Source organism: Mercenaria mercenaria, chromosome 4 (genome assembly GCF_021730395.1).
Source record: "Mercenaria mercenaria strain notata chromosome 4, MADL_Memer_1, whole genome shotgun sequence".
Classification (NCBI taxonomy): domain Eukaryota; kingdom Metazoa; phylum Mollusca; class Bivalvia; order Venerida; family Veneridae; genus Mercenaria; species Mercenaria mercenaria.
The window spans coordinates 91,882,824-91,907,622 of NC_069364.1; the positions used below are offsets into that span (position 1 = coordinate 91,882,824).

Below are 24,799 nucleotides of genomic sequence, written 5' to 3' on the forward strand. Positions count from 1 at the left end.
ATGCCAGACAGGCCTTTTGTAATCTTGGAATGACACCAACATCATTCTGTGGAATGGGGAAATATCTCTTTTGGAAAAATTTAATCTTAAAAACTGTCGATTTTAAGATTATTATTAAATGTGGGGTGTCATTTTAATAATTGTTCAACATTTTTTACCGAAATAAGGATGAAAGCTTTCAGAGTAGAAAAACTATAATGGAAAGGGAGCATGGCAGCCTGCTCGCAAATTCTACCATCTTTTATGCTGTAACTGCATCAAAAAACAAGAAGCAGATAAAATAGTGTGTTGATGTGGAAAATTGGAAAGCCAATTTAAAAGTAATTTTATAGGAATAAAAATAGAGAAGTTCTAATAATAGAATTCTTAGTTTTTCCATAAAACATCAGACATTTATAGGAATCCCAGGTGAGGGTTGTACCTATAGGTTTAGAATGACAAAAGGGGCTGCACATGTAGCAAAATATCTTTTGTGCTTTCTAGAAATGAAATAAACAACTTTACTGGTTGGGAACCATTTTCTGGACACGTTTTCATATTTCGGCTCCATTATTCCCTAAAAAAAATATTTGACATAAATGAAGCCCACACTGCACAAACTTCAGCTCCTTCCACATCCGATGTTGCAATCAGCATCATGTTGTTACGTAAAATATGGGTTCCCTGGGGCCTCGAATTGGGTCACTAAAATAAATTATTTTTCCCGTCAGGTAAACCAGTATCCGGACAAATATTTTGACGGTGTTTAGTTGTTAATTTGATATCAAAATAAGTAATTAAACTATTTCTACACCTTTCTTTATCATTCATCTCTTCAAAATTGCACATGAAACATAACCCGACGTTCAATAGCAGCTACGAAAGCAAACCGAGGTTGACTATAAAAAACTCTTAATTCGTCTTATACGAATTCTTGATAATTCCAATAGATATAGAATAAAATTAGTGCAAAAATCGACAGCCCTGCATCTTACGTAACTTTTAGCGTGAAATTAAGCGAAGAACATGTTATCAGCAGGCAATCAATATGTAGTTTGATTATTTCTTCCCCACTTGATACCTCGGCATGTGTGAACTACTGCGCATGCGCAATGCTATCTTCATGCCCCGTTAAGACAGAAAGTTGTTTTGAAAATACATGTGAGTTATCATCAAAAACCCAAACATTATACAGCCTTATAAAATAGTGGTTTGTTGTAGATATGAAAAACAAACATCTAATGGATCTAGATGAAACAATTACATGAATAACAACGAAATAAAGCGGATATTACATGTGTCCGGAAACTGGTCCTGTCCGGAAAATGGTTCCCAACCAGTACAGTTAAGCCTCTTTCCTCTTGATATTGATTTCATTCATGGCTTCACTTAATTTTATTTTCTCAAAAAGATCTAGTCACCTTTGAGTTGTTGACATCTGCATCTCAAAAGTTTTGCATGAAAGCAGGTCTCCCAGAAATTGATGGACCAAATACTTTAAAACTCCATATCTTTGGCCTCACAAGATGGCTTGATAAGACATTTTAAATAACAGTGGTGTGGGAGACATATTGATTTACTCCAGTCTGTGTGTCTGTCTATCACAAAGCTTGTCTGCACTCTAAATCGAACATTTCTCATCTGATCTTCACCAAACTTCAACAAAATGTGTCTGCCAATAAGTGCTCGGCCAAGTTCGACAACTAGCCAAATCGGCCAAGGCACTTCGGAATTATGGCCCTTGATTTACCAAAAACACTCATATTTCTTGCGCAGTTTTACCCCTAAACTGATGCCTATACTACTTATAGGCGTCCTTTTGGTGTCAAGAAAGGGCATGCACATGGGGATTAAGTAAACAGTATATAAAGACTGACTTACTATTTAGATTATTAGGCAGTTGTGGGAGACAAGCGCTTTTCTCAAAAGCATCTCTAGTTTAATTTGATATTGTCAGTCTTTGGTTGCGTAACAACTTGCTTTCAATGTTGCTATGCAATGGCGAACAAAAGTTTTTTCCCCAAAACATCCAAAAGCAACAGATGATGGAGAACAAATTATTTTAAGTCCAAAGAAAGATGACTTGTCTGAGATAGCTAAATCTCCTTATGGCGCAGCCACTACGTCAGAATCGGATGACAAATGTTAACTCCAGATTAAATGGCTGTCGGACTTTCCGTGGTTACGTTTCAATATACAACAAGAACATTGTTAATAGTATCTTATGTTTAAAGTAAAGCAAAAGTAACTCGTTGAGCTACAAGTAACAAAAATGTTGAAAATACACCTGTTCAATACAGGTAAAACAGTTCTATTTCTTTATGACCCATGTGTCTTTCAAATGTCCCCAAGTTTTTGCATTAATGGGACCATTTCTCCCTGCTTAAAAAAAAATCTGGAAAGAACGCTGGAGTACACAAATGGTCCATTTTCTGTCTGTCCGGAGTCATATCTCAGACATGGTATAATGGATTTCAGTAATACATGGTTGAAATGTTAGATGCTGTAGGGAAGTGCAGCCCTGCAAGTTAGAGATAGATTGCTTGAAGAAAATGAGATTTATGGCTTTTTGTACTTAGTATATACACAGTGTTTTTATTTTATTTTCTGTCCCTCAGAATTGGTTTGTAGGTCATAATAATGTTAATTGTAGTTGGGAAATGTTGCCAGGTGCAAGGTTCAGTGAAATTGCTTCTGGAACACATGTGTTATGGCCCTTAGTACTTATATGATGCTTACTATATAGGGAATTTCTCTGCAAATTCAGTGTCTTTTGAAAGTCCATTTTTGCTGTTGGATATTGTGACCAAGCATGTATTGCTTTCTTGGAAACTGATGTATGGTATCGGGTCAAAGTCAAGGTCAAGGTAGCTGTTACTAAAAATAGAAAATTGTTTCTGATCAGTAACTTAAGCAAGGAATAGAGTAATGTGTTTGTAGGCTTCAAGGATGAAACCTCTATCCTGTTTGGCAGGATATACCAATTCACTGAATTTGCTTGTTAATAGATGAAACCTATTTAGTTGCATTCATTTCCCCTAATGAACAACTTTTTTTACTAAAATTTACATGAAGTTCTTAGAATGAAATGAAAAATAGAGTGTACAAATCTTTTTATTAGGAAGGACAAAGCAATAAATACCCTTGTTTTCTGTTTCCAAGATTGCACTGTCCCGACATGTATTTAGATCATCATCCTGAAAAAAAGATAGCAGAAATTTATTATTCACTGACTAAACATATTCTCTCTGTTTATATAGCCACATTCACAGTTTGCAGATCTTCAATTATAAAGTGTTTGATACAAAATTTACCAGAATTAAAATACAATTATTTGATACCACTAGTTTCATTTTTTATGCCACTAGTGTGGAAGGAAACCTATTTAGGGCAAGTTTTGTTCACAAGTGTAATAGTGTTTACCTCATTTTTCAAGCTAACCAATAGCGAGATATTTTCAAAGTTTTCAGTATTTATCCATGAAAAATGTACTACTCCCTTGAAGCGTAGCATTGAAAAATTAGGAAAAACACTCAGTGGGATAAAATTTTCAACATAAGGTAACTGCACTCTTAAAAATGCTGAAGATTTCACTTCATAGCCTCTGTCCTATAAATAGAATTTTTATAATAATTGCTAAACCTTTGATAGCAAATATCAGGTGCTTGTCAAGTATTAATGGCAAAGGAGACCATTATTGAGAAAATAAACAAATTTAAAACTGAAATAAACGTAATAATTTATTAGCTTGCATTCAAAATTAAGACAAAAAGTGAATCATCTGAGAATAAATAAATTTTGCTTCACTATTGCAGATGTTTATGTTAGTTAATTGAGAGAAGGAATAAAACTTTTAACTGTTGATGATAGAGTAGCATCACTCATTGTGAGGATATTGCACCTGTGAACAAAATGTCCCAGTTATGAACAAATGTAGCATCATTATAATGAACCCTCCAGAATTTACTCAATGGGGTAGGGGGTGCACATGGCCCTTTTAGGGGTCGCTAGAGTTAAAAATAGAAATGCATTTAAATGACTTCTTCTCATGAAGTGATTGATGAGTCTTCATCAAACCATGTCTGAAGGTCCTTTACCATGTCTGGTCAGTTGGGGGCACGGCACTTGGCCCCTTTTAGGTAAAGTAATTTTGATTTCTGGTAAATCGTGTTATATGTTTAGTTATTAACATACCTTCATGTCAATGATTATGACTGCTATGTCGTTACCTTTGATGTCAGCAGGAAATTGCCCTGAAAGAGGTACATTGTAGGATATAATCCTCCATACTTCATTAAATTCATGAACCAGTTGTTCTTGTATCTAGAGGAAACTTGTGGAATAGTCATTGAAATTGATTGGCTGATAATGACACATGCAAGTTTGTTGTAACCTTCATGAAATTATAAATGTACATTATAAAGTGTTTTTGCAAGTCCATGCACTTAAAGCTCCAGACATGACCCAGGAAACATTTATAATAAAATATAAAATATATGTATGACTTTACTTACTTTTTCATGCTAGGTAAAAACTTTTTAATGTATAGTATGTATAACCTTTATTTGTTTTGATAACAGCCATAGCCTTCAGAACACTAGCTTCATCTCCAAATACAAAAAGGCAGCTTTGCACAGCTGCTGTTTTACATAATTCTTTCCACTCTGCATCTGAAATCTTTAGTATACAGAAGAAAAAGCTTTAGCTTTGGTCCTGAATTATGTTTTCAGATAATCTACACTTTTTGTTAGCTTTAGATTTTATGATCATGTTTTATCTGAAAATATTTTATATATAGATACTGATTATAATAATAATTTATTAGCTTGCATTCAAAATTAAGACAAAAAGTGAATCATCTGAGAATAAATAAATTTTGCTTCACTATTGCAGATGTTTATGTTAGTTAATTAAGAGAAAGAATAAAACTTTTAACTGTTGATGATAGAGTAGCATCACTCATTGTGAGGATATTGCACCTGTGAACAAAATGTCCCAGTTATGAACAAATGTAGCATCATTATAATGAACCCTCCAGAATTTACTCAATGGGGTAGGGGGTGCACATGGCCCTTTTAGGGGTCGCTAGAGTTAAAAATAGAAATGCATTTAAATGACTTCTTCTCATGAAGTGATTGATGAGTCTTCATCAAACCATGTCTGAAGGTCCTTTACCATGTCTGGTCAGTTGGGGGCACGGCACTTGGCCCCTTTTAGGTAAAGTAATTTTGATTTCTGGTAAATCGTGTTATATGTTTAGTTATTAACATACCTTCATGTCAATGATTATGACTGCTATGTCGTTACCTTTGATGTCAGCAGGAAATTGCCCTGAAAGAGGTACATTGTAGGATATAATCCTCCATACTTCATTAAATTCATGAACCAGTTGTTCTTGTATCTAGAGGAAACTTGTGGAATAGTCATTGAAATTGATTGGCTTATAATGACACATGCAAGTTTGTTGTAACCTTCATGAAATTATAAATGTACATTATAAAGTGTTTTTGCAAGTCCATGCACTTAAAGCTCCAGACATGACCCAGGAAACATTTATAATAAAATATAAAATATATGTATGACTTTACTTACTTTTTCATGCTAGGTAAAAACTTTTTAATGTATAGTATGTATAACCTTTATTTGTTTTGATAACAGCCATAGCCTTCAGAACACTAGCTTCATCTCCAAATACAAAAAGGCAGCTTTGCACAGCTGCTGTTTTACATAATTCTTTCCACTCAGCATCTGAAATCTTTAGTATACAGAAGAAAAAGCTTTAGCTTTGGTCCTGAATTATGTTTTCAGATAATCTACACTTTTTGTTAGCTTTAGATTTTATGATCATGTTTTATCTGAAAATATTTTATATATAGATACTGATTATTGTACCCCCCCCCCCCCCCGACAAGAAAGTTGTAAGGGGGGGTATACTGGTTTCAGGTTGGCCGTCTGGCCGTAGACGTAATCTTGTGCGCACCATCTCTCCTCATCCCCTTGACACAATTTAATGAAACTTCACACAAGTGATCAGTAACAACAGTAGTTGTGCATGGGCATGTTAGGTTCTTTCAGAAAAAAAATTTGCAGAGTTATGGGACTTTGTTTTTTTGTTACTATACTATATACATAGACACAATCTTGTGCGCACCATCTCTCCTCATCCCCTTGACACAATTTAATGAAACTTCACACAAGTGATCAGTAACAACAGTAGTTGTGCATGGGCATGTTAGGATCTTTAAGAAAAAAAATTTGCAGAGTTATGGGACTTTGTTTTTTTGTTACTATACTATATACATAGACACAATCTTGTGCGCACCATCTCTCCTCATCCCCTTGACACAATTTAATGAAACTTCTCACAAGTGATCAGTAACAACAGTAGTTGTGCATGGGGCATGTTAGGTTCTTTCAGAAAAAAAATTTGCAGAGTTATGGGACTTTGTTTTTTTGTTACTATACTATATACATAGACACAATCTTGTGCGCACCATCTCTCCTCATCCTCTTGACACAGTTTAATGAAACTTCACACAAGTGATCAGTAACAACAGTAGTTGTGCATGGGGCATGTTAGGTTCTTTCAGCAACAATAATTGCAGAGTTATGGAACTTTGTTTCTTGTTAACATACTATGTACATACAGTCTGCATATGCAATCTTGTGCGTGCCTAATCTACCAAACCCTTGCACACAATTTAATGAAACTTCACACAAGTGATCAGTACCAACCTTAGTTGTGCATGGTGCATGTTACATTCTTTTAGATAAATATTCTGCATAGTTATGGGACTTTGTTTTTTGTTACTATACTGTATAGATACAGTCCACATAATTATGCAATCTTGTGTGCGTCAAATTGCAATGTACTGTGTCAGTGCATGCGGGGGGTACATTCATCACCTTTAGTGATAGCTCTAGTTTTACATACATCGCTGTTCTTTTCAAAATGAATCTTAATAAATATGTAAACATTTTTTTTTACATCTTTGCAAAATGAAATTATCCATTTTTTATTTGATTTAATTACTAAGCAAAACAAAGAAATGAGTACTTCTTCATGAAAAATGGGTTCTTTGATAACATTATGGAATTAAATAAAGAAATTGGAATAAAAATGAAACAGATATTTTTTTTAAGACGGATGTGATGATTCAAAAGTCTTTTACAATCATTTCTTATAAAAAGTATCATCACCTCACAAACAGTTTCGGTTTACAATTTTCTGAAGTCATTTATGATGTTATACAAAAAAAGCCCAGTTTTCATGGAGAAGTTTACAAGTGTATTTTCAACTTACCGAAGGATGAACATCTTTGTAACAAAAGGCAGTTGCATGCGCGTTTGAAGCTTAGATAACACAAACATTACAAAACCACCATTTTAGCATAGTCGTTGAAAGCTTTTAAGAAGTAGAAGTTTTGATCAAAGCAGTTACAACATTATTTGGTCACAACCTTTTCCTGCTATCAAGAAGATAATCATAAAACATATGACATCACTGGATTAATGTCTTATTTAAAACCTGAAGGTATTGTTAGTTAGGATGAAAAAAGGCAGTAATGTCAAAAGTATGTCTTCTGACATTTTCTTGTTTCATCATTTTCTTTCAGTGTCCATAGAGAGGAAAAATATCACTGAAACTATTTTAATTTCTAAAATGAGAATTTCAAAAAGATTTACTTGTTTACCCATAACATAATAAATATCTGCATAGAAATATTTATGATGACAAAAACATGTGTTTTCTACTATTCTACTGGGTTAGACAAACAACAGATATATGCTGAATATATTGAGGAGATACAAAGCAGATGGGTGGGTTGCAAGCTACCTGAATGTTACCAACAGACTTCAAGTCCTCACAGGGTGGAACATTTTCATCAGTATTAAATGTGTTTTCTGTGCCCTGAGTTAAAGCTTGTTTAGCTGCCATTGTTGTGCTTTGTCCTGAAAGGGAACACAACCTCTTTAGAAGCATACATTAGGCAAATATCAGCATCTGAATGTTGAAGTCTTTATTTTTAAAACTGCAAAATATTGCAGAAATCTATATCACATGCTCCCTGGGATATGCCAGACAGGCCTTTTATAATCTTGGAATGACACCAACTTCATTCTGTGGATTGGGGAAATATCTCTTTTGGGAAAATTTAATCTTAAAAACTGTCGATTTTAAGATTAGTATTAAATTTGGGGTGTCATTTTAATAATTGTTCAACATTTTTTACCGAAATAAGGATGAAAGCTTTCAGAGTAGAAAAACTATTGTAAAACATCAAGAATTACAAGGAAGAATTAATTAAAATAGAGGGACAACACGCCTGAACACCAGATAGGTTTTAACTGTATTTATTTATAGATCTACTAGTTTCGGTTCTTTATGAACTTCCATCAAGAATTTTTAAAAAATTCAACATTAGGGAGTTTTATGTTGATTATTACTAAACTGGACAAAAGACTTAATACACTTTTGGATTTAGAAAAGCCCTGTCAGTAAAAAAACAAGAGGACCATGATGGTCCTGAATCGCTCACCTCTTCCCACATAACCCAGTTTTGAGTATGACGTCGTTTTTTCTATTATTTGACATAGTGACCTAGTTTTTGAGCTCATGTGACCCAGTTTTGAACTTGACCTAAATATTATCAAGATAAAAATTCTGACCAATTTTCATGAAGATCCATTGAAAATTATGGTCTCTAGAGAGGTCACAAGGTTTTTCTTTTTTTTTTTTTTTTTTTTTTGGAACCACGTTTAAGGCCCGTTTATTCATCACAAAATTTACATTTACATTTCAATATATAACATAAACAACATTAAAATATTCACATATTACATATAACATTCAAAGATTTTTCCTACTTTTAACATACGTAACATTCAAAGATTAACATGTACATGTCTTTTTCTAGAAAAACGTAGTTCAACCTTACTTTAAAAGGAAAAAGAAACCTCTTTAATAAGTACTATCAGGTTATTGAAACATACAAAAGAAGTACATAGAAAGAAGAAATGATTAAGCTGTATTGATTATTCTAAGTAATTGAAAAACAATTTACTAATCTAATGGCAACAGATTATAATATTAAATGTTGATTAAGTATGTGGACTGACAATGAAAAGCTGTACAACTGCCCAGTTTTCTCTTTCTATTTCTTTTATACTGGTGCTTCTGTATACTTGCCAGGCACAATTCAAATAACCTTTTAAACCATAAAAACTTGGTACAATCTCTTTCCTTTTACAAGCGAAAATATATTTCTTAATTTGTAAGAACAAAACGTAAAATTTTTCAATTCTTTTTTCACAATTTCCTATAATAAAGTCTTCTGCTCTTATCTGAACAGTTATTCCATTATTCAATAAAACATTTTTCACTTCTTGCAATAAATTTTGAATACAAGTACAAGACCAGAACAGATGTATAATTGTTTCTTCCTCTTCTTTACAAAAAGTACAAAGATTATCAGTTACAATATTCATATGATATAATAAAGACTTAGTACCAATAATTCTGTGGAGTATTCGTAATTGTAACCACTGAATGTAAGAATCTCTTGTCATGAGAAATACAGATTTATAGGCATACTTCCATTCAATATTATTAAAACATTGGTTCCATTTAACTTGACTAGTAGATATATCATTGTTTGCAATCAGTACATTATACACATGCTTATTTGCCATATTTGAAAATAAAACTTTTGAAACATAACAAGAGACAACAGGTCCATAGCAACTACAATTACCACTTATTCTAATATTACATGTTCTTAAATAGGACTTTATAGTACTTTTTAAACCTTCATAAAATACAAAATTTAACCTTTTACCAATACACTGTTCTAAGTAAGATATATCTACAAATTCACCTGTGTCTGATATTAAATCTTTAACAAATCTAAAACCTCTATCAAACATACTTTTATCAAATACACCTTTGTTACCAATTTTAAAACAGCTGTTATAAAATTATGGCATTGCAAGAAGTTCATCTACAGTTTCAACAGGCATCTTATCCATATAAGAGATAAAACTTCTTAACACATCACACCAGAATTTGTTTCCTAGCCTTTTCATTATATTTTCGCAATACAAATTTCCAAGATTAACAATTCTATGTAAGTCAAATATTGATTTTAACAACACATAACACTTTCCAGTTCCATTAAAAGCTTTTCTTATCCATGACATTTTCATACTATGTTCATATTTATAAATATCCACCATTTTTAGCCCTCCTTCTTCATAATTCTTGACAACAACAGAGCACTTTATTTTATATGGGCCATTCCATACAATGTCATATAACAATTTGTTTAAATTATCCATAAATATTTTAGGTGGTGTTGGCAAAATTATAAACAAATTTGTAAAGAGAGGAACTAACAATGATTTTACAACAGTAATTTTTCCAATATGAGTAAGTAATCTTCTGTTCCAGTAGGATATCATCCTTTTAACATTTTCTAACTTATCATTGAAATTAAGCATTATCATATTATCAAGATCTACATCAAAAATAATACCAAGTACTTTAAACCTTGTAGTACCCCAAGATAGTTTGTACTTTGTCTTTATAGATCGGGTACTGTATTTCATTGCACCTATCCAAATAACATTAGTCTTCTCAAAATTAACTTTTAGACCAGAATAAAATGAAAATTCATTTAGCATATCTAGGGTAGCACGTAAAGACTCTTCCGAGCCATCCAACAAGAGTGAAGTATCATCAGCAAATTGAGATATTTTATACTCAACTTCATCAATAGTTATACCTTTTATTTTCTCAGAATTTCTTATTTTAATAGCAATTATTTCAGCACACAATATAAAAATATAAGGACTAATTGGATCTCCTTGGCGGCAGCCACGTTCTACTTTGAAGAAATCTGATAGGAATCCATTAAGTTGTACTGAAGTCATAGTATTATGTAGAAACAATCTAAGCCATTCCTTGAATGTGGTTCCAAAATTTAAAAAATCGAAAGCTTTTTCAATGAAATTAAAGGATAATGTATCAAATGCTTTCTCATAATCTACTGTAATTAATAGTCCAGGAATCTTTCTTTCTTCTGTTATTTTCATTATATCATACAGTAGCCTAGTATTTTCTCCTATGTATCTACCCTGTAAAAAACCAGTCTGGTCATGATTTATTAGTTTTGGTAATACAGACTTCAGTCTATTTGCAATAGATCCAGAGGCTAACTTATAGATAACATTTAACAATGTCACAAGGTTTTTCTATTATTTGACCTATTGACCTAGTTTTCGAAGGTACATGACCCTGTTTTGAACTTGATCTAGATATCATCAAGATGAACATTCTCACTAATTTTCATGAAGATCTCATGAAAAATATGGCCTCTAGAGAGGTCACAAGGTTTTTCTATTATTTGACCTACTGACCTAGTTTTTGATGGCACGTGACCCACTTTCAAACTTGACCTAGATATCATCAAGATGAACATCCAGACCAACTTTCATATAGATCCCATGAAAAGTATGGCCTCTAGAGAGGTCACAAGGTTTTTTTATTATTTGACCTACTGACCTAGTTTTTTTAGGCACATGACCCAGTTTCAAACTTGACCTAGATATCATCAAGGTGAACATTCTGACCAATTTTTATGGAGATCCATTCACAAGTATGGCCTCTAGAGAGGTCACAAAGGTTTTTCTATTTTTAGACCTACTGACCTAGTTTTTGACCGCACATGACCCTGTTTCGAACTTGACCTAGATACCATCAAGATGAACATTCAGACCAACTTTCATACAGATCCGATAAAAAATATGGCCTTAAGAGCGGTCACAAGGTTTTTCTATTATTTGACCTACTGACCTAGTTTTTGAAGGCACATGACCCACTTTCGAAGTTGACCTAGATATCATCAAGATGAACATTCAGACCAACTTTCATACAGATCCCATGAAAAATATGGCCTCTAGAGAGGTCACAAGGTTTTTCTATTATTTGACCTACTGACCTAGTTTTTGATGGCACGTGACCCACTTTCGAACTTGACCTAGATATCATCAAGGTGAACATTCTGACCAATTTTCATGAAGATCTCATGAGATATAAGGCCTCTAGAGAGGTCACAAGGTTTTTCTATTTTTAGACCTACTGACCTAGTTTTTGACCGCACGTGACCCTGTTTCGAACTTGACATAGATATCATCAAGATAAACATTCAGACCAACTTTCATACAGATCCCTTGAAAAATATGGCCTTTAGAGAGGTCACAAGATTTTTCTATTATTTGACCTACTGACCTAGTTTTTGATAACAGGTGACCCAGTTTCAAACTTGACCTAGATATCATCAAGATGAATGTTCTGACCAATTTTCATGCAGATCTTGTGAAATATATGGCCTATAGAGAGGTCACAAGGTTTTTCTATTTTCAGACCTACTGACCTAGTTTTTGATGGCACATGACCCAGTTTCTAACTTGACCTAGATATCATCAAGGTGAACATTCTGACCAATTTTCATGAAGATCTTATGAAATATATGGCCTCTAGAGAGGTCACAAGGTTTTTCTATTTTTAGATCTACTGACCTAGTTTTTGAAGGCACGTGACCCAGTTTCGAACTTGACCTAGATATCATCAAGATGAACATTCTGACCAACTTTCATAAAGATCCCGTGAAAAATGTGACCTCTAGAGTGGTCACAAGCAAAAGTTAACGGACGCACGCACGCACGCACCGACGGACACCGCGCGATCACAAAAGCTCACCTTGTCACTTTGTGACAGGTGAGCTAAAAAAACACCTTCTGAAGGATTGAGTCTTATTAATGCACTAAATGTCTTTAGATTCTTAGAGGAAGTTGTTGTTACTTATCAAGTTACCTTCTATTCTAACAGTTGAAGATAATAGCTAGAATAAAACTATAATGGAAAGGGAGCATGGCAGCCTGCTCGCAAATTCTACCATCTTTTATGCACAGGCACCAGTATTGGACCTGGGACAAAAATATGTTTGTTTTCATCATAAATGAGTTCAAAATAAAAAATATGTAGTGAAATATGAGCCCCCTTCAAAATATACATATGTTTACAGTAGACATACGTATATTTTGAAGGGGGCTCATATTTCACTACATATTTTTCATTTTGAACTCATTTAGGATGAAAACAAACATATTTTTGTCCCAGGTCCGATACTGGTGCCTGTGCTTTTATGCTGTAACTGCATCAAAAAACAAGAAGCAGATACAATAGTGTGTTGATGTGGAAAATTGGAAAGCCAATTTGAAAGTAATTTTATAGGAATATAAATAGAGAAGTTCTAATAATAGAATTCTTAGTTTTTCCATAAAACATCAGACATTTATAGGAAATCCAGGTGAGGGGTGTACCTATAGGTTTAGAATGACAAAAGGGGCTGCACATGTAGCAAAATATCTTTTGTGCTTTCTAGAAATGAAATAAACAACTTTACAGTTAAGCCTCTTTCCTCTTGATTTTGATTTCATTCATGGCTTGACTTAATTTTATTTTCTCAAAAAGATCTAGTCACCTTTGACTCGTTGACATCTGCATCTCAAAAGTTTTGCATGAAAGCAGGTTTCCCAGAAATTGATGGACCAAATACTTTAAAACTCCATATCTTTGGCCTCACAAGATGGCTTGACAAGGCATTTAAATAACTTTTACCTGCATTTTGTCAAATTTTATAATGCTGCTTTTAACTTAATCAAAGCCTTGAAATGTCTGATGGTTGCAGGTTTTTGGTAGATTTATTTTCTGTTTAAATGTCAGTCTATGAATATACATGAATGAAAAACAAATACAAATTTAATGTGCCTCATATCTAAGATGAACTCTGCCTGACCCAGCTTGTGATGTAACCATGGGCTGGAATAACTTATCATTGATAGGTCTTATATAATCTAAATGGTCAGTGTGAGTGGATACAGGTTGAATAAGAACTGCTTGTTCATTGATAATTCATCCGCATTGTTCATGAATGGGACTATTTTGTGTAGCACATGAACATCCTTTAGATGTGATTTGGAATAAAATAAAGATGCTATGATTGTCAGAAATACACTTTAACTTTGGTAGCGGGATAAACCCGCAACCAAAAATGCTGATGACAGTTTTGCATATGTGAAGGTTTCTCAGTATCTCCTTTGCAGAATATTCTAAAACTCAGCAAAGGTCTTTAGCATCATGAAAAGGCTTCATAGACAAGTAACACCTCCTAGGCCAGGTTTATAGTTCCCCTGGCACACAGGTTTTTAAAAATGATGACGCTTTTTAAACTTGGAAGTTTTTTTAGAAATCATTCACAGGTTTGTGTTTTGAGTAAGCTTCTCAGTAATGCCAACATTGTATGCTTTCAAGCTCTTTAAAAGTTTATGACATCATGAAATGATCACTCTGAGCCAATTTCCATAACCCCGACTCACGTTTTGCTCCATTTTTAAGTACCACTTCTGTATGTTAGCTATTAGTTTTTAAAATAGACCAGCACACCGTCATTAGGCAGAGAAGGAAGATTATGTGCATAGGCATAAAGGTGTATGGCTTGCTACACCACTAATGTCTGTGAGGAAATAAATCACCATATTCTACATAATATAAATTTTATCATTTTTCTTTTGTAGTTCTGAATGTTTGAAACATTTTAAATTACATTTTTGTGGATATTGAGAGTATGCTAATTTTCTTGAAACACCGAGATTTAGAATTTCTTGTACTAATTAAATACCAATAAAAAAGAAATTTGATTAACTTCTCAAATTTTACCCACAAAATAAAGGAGAGACAGTAGAATGATTTTGATTTATCCTTTTAATAGCTAGAATGCACTTCATAGCTATATACGTTTTGCTATGTTTTTCCAATTATGAAAATCATCGCAGTATTAATCTATTCAGTAAATGAAACAAGATAGTGGGGTTTTACAAATACATTGTTCGATTTGTACATGTACCAGAAAACGATCCCAAAGGTTTTCATTGGGGATTTCCTAACAGAAATATACAGAATAAGTTTGGACGTGACGGGACAGCAACAGTCAAAAGTTATCACATTACCTCCTTATAATATTATTCCCAAACAGTGTTTGAAGTCCCTCTTAGGAAAGGGGCAATTTATTCTGAGCAAGGGACCTTAACCACTCTTCCAAAAAGGCACCTCAAATGCTAGCCTTACTCATTTTGGCATATCGGGATGACTTATTTTATAATCTGATATTTTATAACAGTCAAAAGTTATCATGCTGTCCCGAAACTTCCTATTACTTGGACTACACAAATGCTAAATTAAGTTATGTTGTGTATTTTGAGACATTCCATGGTGCTAGAAATACATAAAAAATACTAATAGTTCTGTTTTAAGCTGCCACTCTGTGTATTATGAAATTTAACCTGCTTACTCATCGCTATACTGATATAAAACAGCTTACCACGCAAATTGTAGTTCTCCGCCAATCCTAGCCCAGCACAAAAAGAAAGACAAACATCAGGGAAACCTCTGAAATACCTAAAAATAGAGCTGATATCATACACATATATTATTAATTCAAAATTCCAAAATGTAAGAATAGATCGAATACCAAGGAATTCCAAATAAAACATGAGATTGAGGAATTCCAGAAGTAAATGTTAAAAAAAAACATTCAGAATGGAATTCCAAATCAATGCTGTGACTATAATTAACCTGTGCCACCTCCTCATGCTGTTATGAGTACACAGAATGATCTAGAGGAGTTGGAACCAGTACATACAACAGTAATGTGTTTTTCATGATCAGAATGTTTGTGCCCCCCCCCAAATTGTTTTGGAGGTGGGGGCGGGTGCACTCAGAGTTGCCCTTGTCCATCAGTCTGTCGGAATTTGTATCAGTCATATCTCAAAAAGCATTTGACCCAGCATCATCAAACCTCACAGGATTGTAATTCAGCATTAGAAGTTGGGCATGAGGTGTTTTAATTTTGATTTCACATAGCCTGACCAGAGTTATGGCCCTTGACTTAGTCAAAAATAGGTATAAAAAGGGCCTAGGTTTGTATCGCATGTATCTCAAAAAGTATTTGACCCAGTATTATGAAACATTACAGGAGTATTATTCAGCATGTGAAGTTGTGCACCTGGGGATTTGTTAGAGAATCACTCAGACCAGAGTTATGGCCCTTGACTTAGTCAAAAATATGCATTAAAAGGCATAAAAGTTGTGTCATACACATCTCAAATAGTATATGACTTAGGGTCATGTCACATCATGGGAATATTATTCAGCATGTGAAGTTGTCCACCTGGGATTTTGTTCCAGGTTTCTTTCTGTCAGATCATAGTTATGGCCCTTGATTGATAAAAATATGCATTAATAGGATAAAAGTTTGTGTTGCATGTATCTCAAAATGTATTTGACTTAGTCATATAACATCAGGGGACTGGTATGTAGCATGTGAAGTTGTGCACCTGGTGTTCTGTTTGCGATTTCAGCCAGACTGGAGTTATGGTCATTGACTTAGTGAAAAATATATACATAAAGTGCTTAAGTTAATGTTTGTGTTGCGTAAATCTTTAAAACAATTCACCTAGAAGCATGAAACCATGTAGGAATGTTATCCAGCATGTGAATTTGTTTTTCCACAAAGCAAGGCCAGAGTTATGGCCCTTGACAAAAATAAAAAATAAAAATTTGTGCCCAATGTACTTGACATTGAATCATGAAACTTTAAAGGATTGTTTTATAGCATGTGAAATTGTGCAACTGGTGTTCTCTTTGGGATTTCACCCAGCTAGGCCAGAGTGTTGCAAACATATTAAAAAAATTTCAACCATGCACAGTGACAGAAGTAGGGGGCACCTGTGTCCTACGGACACACATCTAGTTTTGACTGGCTTACAAGATGCAATTTACCTTTAAAGTAGCTATTATTATTATTATTATTATACCAGATTTATATAGCGCCCTTTTCATGATCAATTTCACGTTCAAAGGCGCTTTACATAGTTCAAATGCAGTCACACAGGGCGCATAATTCATCCTCTACTAGTACAGACACAGAGCGATCTGACCAGAGGGACAGAGTGAGACAAAGCCCCCACGACAGAGATATCAGAAATCAGATACAGGCTTGTCCGGCTAACTTAGCCTAGCTCGTTGCGAATAGACAGCCTGGTTCTTTAGCGTGCCCAGTGTATAGCACTGATACACGCAAGGATTGCCTGGGTTCCTGACCAGTACACCTCTAGTTTGGTGGGAAACACCGAAAAGCGTTTCTGAAAATTCCCGAGTAGCTGCCGGGGATCGAACCCCCGACCTCAGGATTGGAAGGCCAGTGTGCAAACCACTGAGCTATCCGTCCACCTATTAAGGTAGAAGCTGGTATAATGACTAAGACTAAGCCATGCACGCAACATATTTAAGATAGAAATAGAATAAGTAAGATGTTATCACCCCAAATATTCATGCTGGATGTTAACCAGAGTGATTCTTAGACTACCAATCTCACCTCCTGTTCTATCTTTCTACCTATTAAATGAAAAAACAAAACATTGCAATGACAGCATTGTGGTGGAAGTTAGAAAATAAAGATGATATTGTTTCAATGAATTTTTTTAGTATTTCCTTTTATTTTAGCTTTTATTAAAGTGATAATGATTATAGATATATGAACATACAATATACAGCGTGTATATTTAAGCAGTTAGATATAAATATAAATTTAAAACACATAAATGACACAACATTTCTATTTACATTACACATTTTAGACTTCACATGTGTATTGGATGACTTACCCCTATATTAAGACCACTTTTTGTGCCCCCCCCCATGAGTGGTGGGGGCATATAGATTTGGTTTTGTCCATGGTCGTCCGAAGTTCGTGACGTGCCTAGCTCAAAAAGTATTTGATATAAATTGATGAAACATTGCATGAGTCTTTATCATGATATGAACTTGCGCACCTCCTATTTTTCGTCTGGCTCTGCCCCCTATTTCCAGAGTTATGGCCCCTGAAATAGTCGAAAATGCACATTTTCACCTTGTGGCACACCTAGCTCAAAAAGTATTTGATATAGATTCATGAAACCTTGCATGAGCCTTAATCATGATATGAACTTGCGCACCTCCTATTTTTCATCTGGCTCCGCTCCCCTGTTTCTATAGTTATGGCCCCTGAAATAGTCATAAATGCACATTTTCACCTTGTGACACGCCTAGCTCAAAAGTGTTTAATATAAATTGATTAAACCTTGCATGAGTCTTTATCATGATATGAACTTGCGCACCTCTTATTTTTCATCTGGGTCCGCCCCCTATTTCCAGAGTTTTGGCCCCTGAAATAGTTAAAAATGCACATTTTCACCTTGTGACACGCCTAACTCAAAAAGTATTTCATATAAATGGATGAAACCTTGCATGAGTCTTTATTATGATATGAACTTGCGCACCTCCTATTTTTTGTCTGCTTCCGCCCCCTATTTCTAGAGTTATTGCCCCTGAAATAGTTAAAAATGCACATTTAAACCTTGTGACGCACCTATGATATAAATGGATGAAAACTTGCATGAGTCTTTATCATGATAAAAACTTACGCACCTCTTATTTTTTGGCTGGCTCCACCCCCTATTTTTAAAGTTATGGCCCCTGAAATAGTTAAAAATGCACATTTTCACCTAATAATGTGCTTAGCTCAAAAAGTATTTGATGTAAATTCATGAAACCTTGCTTGAGTCTTTATCATAATGTGACCTTGCACACTTGGTATTCTTCTTGAGAATTTTAGTGCTTATTACAGAGTTATGGACCTTGAAATAGCCAAAATAGTGGATTTTTTGTTTGTGATGCTCATAGTTAAAAAAGTATATGGCCTTGAATAATGAATCCTTTTCATAAAATGTTTGTTGAGGCTATATTACCCCCTTAAGAGTGCAAACATTTGAATTATTGCCCCTTATTTGTGACTAATGTACCAGTGGGGGCACACCGTGTCCTACAGACACATTCTAGTTGAAAAAATAGTTGGTAGTCATATTAGCGGGTTTCTACTGTATTTCAATAAATTTATTTGTTAATACAGGGTATGTCACAAAGTTTGCTTTGGTTGTTTCTCAGGGGCCTCCGTGGCTGAGTGGTTACGGTCGCTGACTTCAAATCACTTGCCCCTCATCGATTTGGGTTCGAGCCTCACTCAGGGCATTGTATTCTTCATGTTAGGAAGCCATCCAGCTGGCTTACGGAAGGTTGGTGGTTCTACCTGGGTGCCCGCTCGTGATGAAATAATGCACGAAGGGGCACCTGGGGTCTTCCTCCAACATCAAAGCTGGAAAGGTCTGCCATATGGCCTAAAATTGTGTTGGTGCGATGTTAAACCCAACAAAATAAATAAATAAAATTGGTTGTTTCTCAAGAAGGAACATATATTGAATTCTTTAATAACATTCTGATATAAAGTTGGATGTTGTCTTTTTCAGGCTGATTTGAGTAGCCAACTTGAACTAGGTATCAGTTTAGAAAACTTCCAGATTTGTCGAGAACTTCAGATACCATCCGGTACAAGGAGTTACAAGGTTAAACTGCGATTAATTGACTCAGAGAAAAGATTGCTTGAAATCTACTTGGGAATACTGTCTAAACTTGGTGGATCATTGAAGGTATGAATGAACTTTTATAACTCACCTGAGCTGAACACTCAAAGTTGAGCTCTTGTGATGGTACTTTATTAGGTTTCTGGCATCTGAAATTCATTGCTAGTATTTTACTAAAACAACTTCTTCCAGTAAATACTATAATGAATGTTCACACAACTTGATCAAAAGTATCCTTGCCTTTCTCAAGTTTGATAAAATGGTTCTAATTGAATGCACATTAGGAGATGTTAGAGTTTGAAGTAGAAAAACTTTCTAAACACTTCCGTTCACGAAACTTCATATTAAGAATTATTTATCTTTATTGACTGGTAGTGTCATGATCGCTAGAATTCATGCATTTATAGTTTACTTTATTCATGTACAAATTAAAATAAAATCTGTATTATGTTTCATCTTTCTTTCTTTGCTAAATTAAATTAATACTTAAAGTGTATAGTAGCAGTACAGTTTGATCAGAAGCAAAATAGAATGTCTGTTTAAAAATGTGCATCACAAAAAAGTAAATATGATGACAAGATTAAATAGTAGAAAATTCATATTTAAGAAACTTTCTACAGCTGATTGTCAGTGCCCCATACTGGATAGTGAACAGATCAGGGCTGCCGCTGGTATTTCGTCAGGATGGCTCATCACAGGAGGCTGCTGGACAATTTGAGGAGAATGAGATGGCTAGAATTGTCTCCCCTTTCTTGTTCAGTTTTACAGACAAGGAGTCACCATATTTGTAAGAACCCAACAAAGATTATGCTCTCCTCCAAGAAGAAGGCATATTTTTTAGCTCACCTGTCACAAAGTGACAAGGTGAGCTTTTGTGATCGCGCGGTGTCCGTCGTCCGTGCATGCGTTCGTAAACTTTTCCTTGTGACATCTCTAGAGGTCACATTTTTCATGGGATCTTTATGAAAATGGGTTAGAATGTTCATCTTGGTAAATTCTAGGTCAAGTTCGAAACTGGGTCACGTGCCGTCAAAAACTAGGTCAGTAGGTCTAAAAATAGAAAAACCTTGTGACCTCTCTAGAGGCCATAATTTTCAATGGATCTTCATGAAAATTGGTCAGAATGTTCACCTTGATGATATCTAGGTCAAGTTGGAAACTGGGTCACGTGCCTTCAAAAACTAGGTCAGTAGGTCTAAAAATAGAAAAACTTTGCGACTTCTCTAGAGGCCATATATTTCACAAGATCTTCATGAAAGTTGGTCAGAACGTTCACCTTGATGATATCTAGGTCAAGTTTGAAACTGGGTCACGTGCCATCAAAACCTAGGTCAGTAGGTCCAATAATAGAAAAACCTTGTGACCTCTCTAAAGGCCATATTTTTCATGGGATCTGTATGAAAGTTGGTCTGAATGTTCATCTTGATGATATCTAGGTCAAGTTCGAAACTGGGTCACGTGCGGTCAAAAACTAGGTCAGTAGGTCTAAAAATAGAAAAACCTTGTGAACTTTCTAAAGGCCATATATTTCACAAGATCTTCATGAAAATTAGTCAGAACGTTCAGCTTGATGATATCTAGGTCAAGTTCGAAACTGGGTCACGTGCCATCAAAAACTAGGTCAGTAGGTCTAAAAATAGAAAAACCTTGTGACCTCTCTAGAGGCCATATATTTCATGAAATCTTCATGAAAATTGGTCAGAATGTTCACCTTGATGATATCTAGGTCAAGTTCGAAAGTGGGTCACGTGCCATCAAAAACTAGGTCAGTAGGTCAAATAATAGAAAAACCTTGTGACCTCTCTAGAGGCCATATATTTCACAAGATCTTCATGAAAGCTGGTCAGAACGTTCACCTTGATGATATCTAGGTCAAGTTCGAAAGTGGGTCACGTGCCGTCAAAAACTAGGTCAATAGGTCAAATAATAGAAAAACCTTGTGACCTCTCTAAAGGCCATATTTTTCATGGGATCTGTATGAAAGTTGGTCTGAATGTTCATCTTGATGATATCTAGGTCAAGTTCGAAACTGGGTCACGTGCGGTCAAAAACTAGGTCAGTAGGTCTAAAAATAGAAAAACCTTGTGACCTTTCTAGAGGCCATATATTTCACAAGATCTTCATGAAAACTGGTCAGAACGTTCACCTTGATGATATCTAGGTCAGGTTTGAAACTGGGTCACGTGCCTTAAAAAACTAGGTCAATAGGTCAAATAATAGAAAAACCTTGTGACCTCTCTAGAGACCATATTTTTCAATGGATCTTCATGAAAATTGGTCAGAATTTTTATCTTGATAATATCTAGGTCAAGTTCAAAACTGGGTCACATGAGCTCAAAAACTAGGTCACTATGTCAAATAATAGAAAAAACGATGTCATACTCAAAACTGGGTCATGTGGGAAGAGGTGAGCGATTCAGGACCATCATGGTCCTCTTGTTTTGCTCATGCCAGTTGATAGGTTCTCTTCATGGACTATTTGGGTTTCTGATCAATAAGCTAAAAACAATTAGGCCAACAGTTGTCAAACTTCATAGGGTGTGGTAAGTAGATTACCTGTATCACTGTCAAATTCTGTAGGACAAAGGTCAAGGTAACAGTGAACTTAAGACAGAAAATAGTTTCCACTCAATCAGTAGAGGAGTGTGCCCTGCCCATAGGTTCTCTTGTTTTATATAGACATACATTATATGTATTAGGTAAAACTATAAAAATCTTTTTGTCTAAAACCTCAAGGCTGAGAGCATAGATACTTGGCATCTTGCTTTGTGTAGAAGTCCTCTACCAAGAAATCATTTACTACCCATGAATCAGTTTAGCAATATAGGTCCATCATGGCCCATTGGATTAATACTTCAAACTTTATGGGGCCTCTATGGCCAAGTGGTTAAGGTCGCTGACTAAGAATCACTTGCCCGTCACCGATGTAGGTTCGAGTCTCACTCGGGGCATTGAATTCTTCATGTGGGGAAGCCATCTGGCTGGCTAAGGGAAGGTCGGTAGTTCTAGCCAGGTGCCCGCTTGTGATGAGATAGGGGCATCTTGGGTCTTCCTTTACCATCAAAGCTGGAAAGTCGCCATATGATCTATAATTGTGTCAATGCGATGTTAAACCCACAAAAACAAAAGAAATCAAACTTCATAGAATGATCGTCTGTAGTCAGTAGATGACCACTCCCTACCCCCCCCCCCCCCCCCCCCCAACAACCCAACAACCCTAAAATTTCATTTACTGAGAATTTTGCAAATAGCATATTGTAAATAGTAAACATAAATTAGTGTATGCTGTGATGCATCACATTTTGAAATAACTGCTTGCAAGTTTTAAAATGAAAGCTGAAAAGTATGTATTTATTTCTAGGTGTGAGATGAGAGTAGGGAAACATAAGCATGGACCTAATACAATACCTATATGGTAAGTCATGAGAAATTCACAAAAATGCACATTTGCAAAACAGAAAGAATTCATGGGTCTGCCTGACAGTGTTGTCTTATGTGAAGAATTTTAATTTATAAAGGCATTTTTGTATGAAGTAGAAATAAGGATACGTATTTTTCATGATGCAAATATCACCTGTGTCATTACTTAGCAGAATTAATTAAAGCAACATTCAATAGACGTGCTGTTTTTCAGTTCATCAGTGTACATTATTGCTAAAATACTGAAAAGTCAAAATATGAAATAGGTTTTTAGCTCAACTTTTCGAAGAAAAGTAAAGCTATTGCACTCGCCCCGGCGTCGGTGTCGCCGTTGGTTAAAGTTTTTAATAGTCAAATATCTCTGTTACTATCAAAGCTATTGACTTGAAGCTTAAAATAGTTATTTACTATCAAAGTCTACACCAGGAGAAACAATCCCCATAACTCTGATTTGAATTTTGACAGAGTTATGCCCCTTTTTTACTTAGAATTTTTGGTTAAAGTTTTTGATAAAGTCAAATATCTCTGTAATTATCAAAGCTTTTGATTTGAAACTTAAAATGCTTATTTACCATCAAAGTCTACACTAGGAGAAACAATCCCCATAACTCTGATTTGAATTTTGACAGAATTATGCCCCTTTTTAACTTAGAATTTTTTGTTAAAATTTTTGATAGTCAAGTATCTCTGTTTCTATTAAAGCTTTTGACTTGAAACTCGAAATAGTTATTTACTATCAAAGTCTACACCAGGAGACACAATTCTCATAACTCTGATTTCAATTTTGACAGAGTTATGTCCCTTTTAAACTTGGAATTTTTTTTACTGGCAAAGCTCTAATTCAGAGTCAAGCACTGAGAAAAGTCGAGTGCGCTGTCTTACGGACAGCTCTTGTTATATTCACAATAGGATTTGTAAACTTTCTTAGAAAGAAGTATTTATTCAGTCTTCAAGGAAAGAATACATGCTTTGATATTAAAGTTCCATAAGGTTTTTATGCCCCCGAAGGTGGGCATATTAAAATCGCACTGTCTGTCCATCCGTGAGTCCGTGCGTGTGTGCGTGCGTCCGGTAAATTCTTGTCCAGGCTGTAACTATTCCATCCATAAAGGAATTTTGAAATAACTTGGCATAAATGTTCACCATAATGAGACGACGTGTCATGCGCAAGACACAGACCCCTAGCTCCAAGGTCAAGGTCATACTTAGAGGTCAAAGGTTAACATGGTCTGTTTCGTGTCCGGTCCATAACTCTGCCATTCATTAAGGAATTTTGAAAGTACTTGGCGTAAATGTTCCTCATAATAAGACGACGTGTCTTGAGCAAGACTCAGACCCCTACCTCCAAGGTCAAGGTCACACTTAGAGGTCAAAGGTTAACATGGTCTGTTTCTTGTCCGGTCCATAACTCTGCCATTGATGAAGGGATTTTGAAATTACTTGGCATAAATGTTCCCTATAATGAGATGAGATGTCATGTGCAAGACACAGACCCCTAGCTCCAAGGTCAAGGTCTCACTTAGAAGTGTGTTTCTTGTCTAGTCCATAACTCTGCCATTTATCAAGGGATTTGAAAATAATTTGACACAAATGTTAACCATATTGAGAAGATGTGTCACACTTGTGACAGAGGCCTCTTAGGTCAAGGTCACAAAATGATATGTGATTTTTTGCGCATACAACTGTGGCATTCTTGGGCCTACTTCGGGGGCATTTGTCACCAATAGTGACAGCTCTTGTTGTTGTCGAGCCCGCTTACGGTGAGCTCAACTTAGTGAGCTCAACTTAGTCGTCACTTTTGTCGGATTGGTGTATGTGCGTCCGT

At 35.1% G+C, this 24,799-nt stretch overlaps 1 protein-coding gene and 3 long non-coding RNA genes across 5 annotated transcripts in view; 2 read left to right on the forward strand and 2 right to left on the reverse strand.

The window, feature by feature from the left end:
- LOC123553082 (intermembrane lipid transfer protein VPS13D-like) overlaps positions 1–24,799 on the reverse strand; it is a 240,767-nt gene that overhangs the window by 87,235 nt on the left and 128,733 nt on the right. The gene's annotated exons all lie outside the window — the stretch shown is intronic.
- LOC128556526 (uncharacterized) overlaps positions 1–24,799 on the forward strand; it is a 218,055-nt gene that overhangs the window by 78,658 nt on the left and 114,598 nt on the right. The gene's annotated exons all lie outside the window — the stretch shown is intronic.
- Positions 1–24,799, forward strand: part of LOC128556525 (uncharacterized) — a 192,136-nt gene that overhangs the window by 66,579 nt on the left and 100,758 nt on the right. The gene's annotated exons all lie outside the window — the stretch shown is intronic.
- Positions 5,185–15,450, reverse strand: LOC123552438 (uncharacterized). The gene is made up of 4 exons (XR_008370741.1): positions 15,420–15,450; positions 7,283–7,932; positions 5,617–5,734; positions 5,185–5,310 (listed from the first exon to the last, which is right to left on the reverse strand). It is a non-coding gene; the product is annotated as an uncharacterized LOC123552438 (long non-coding RNA).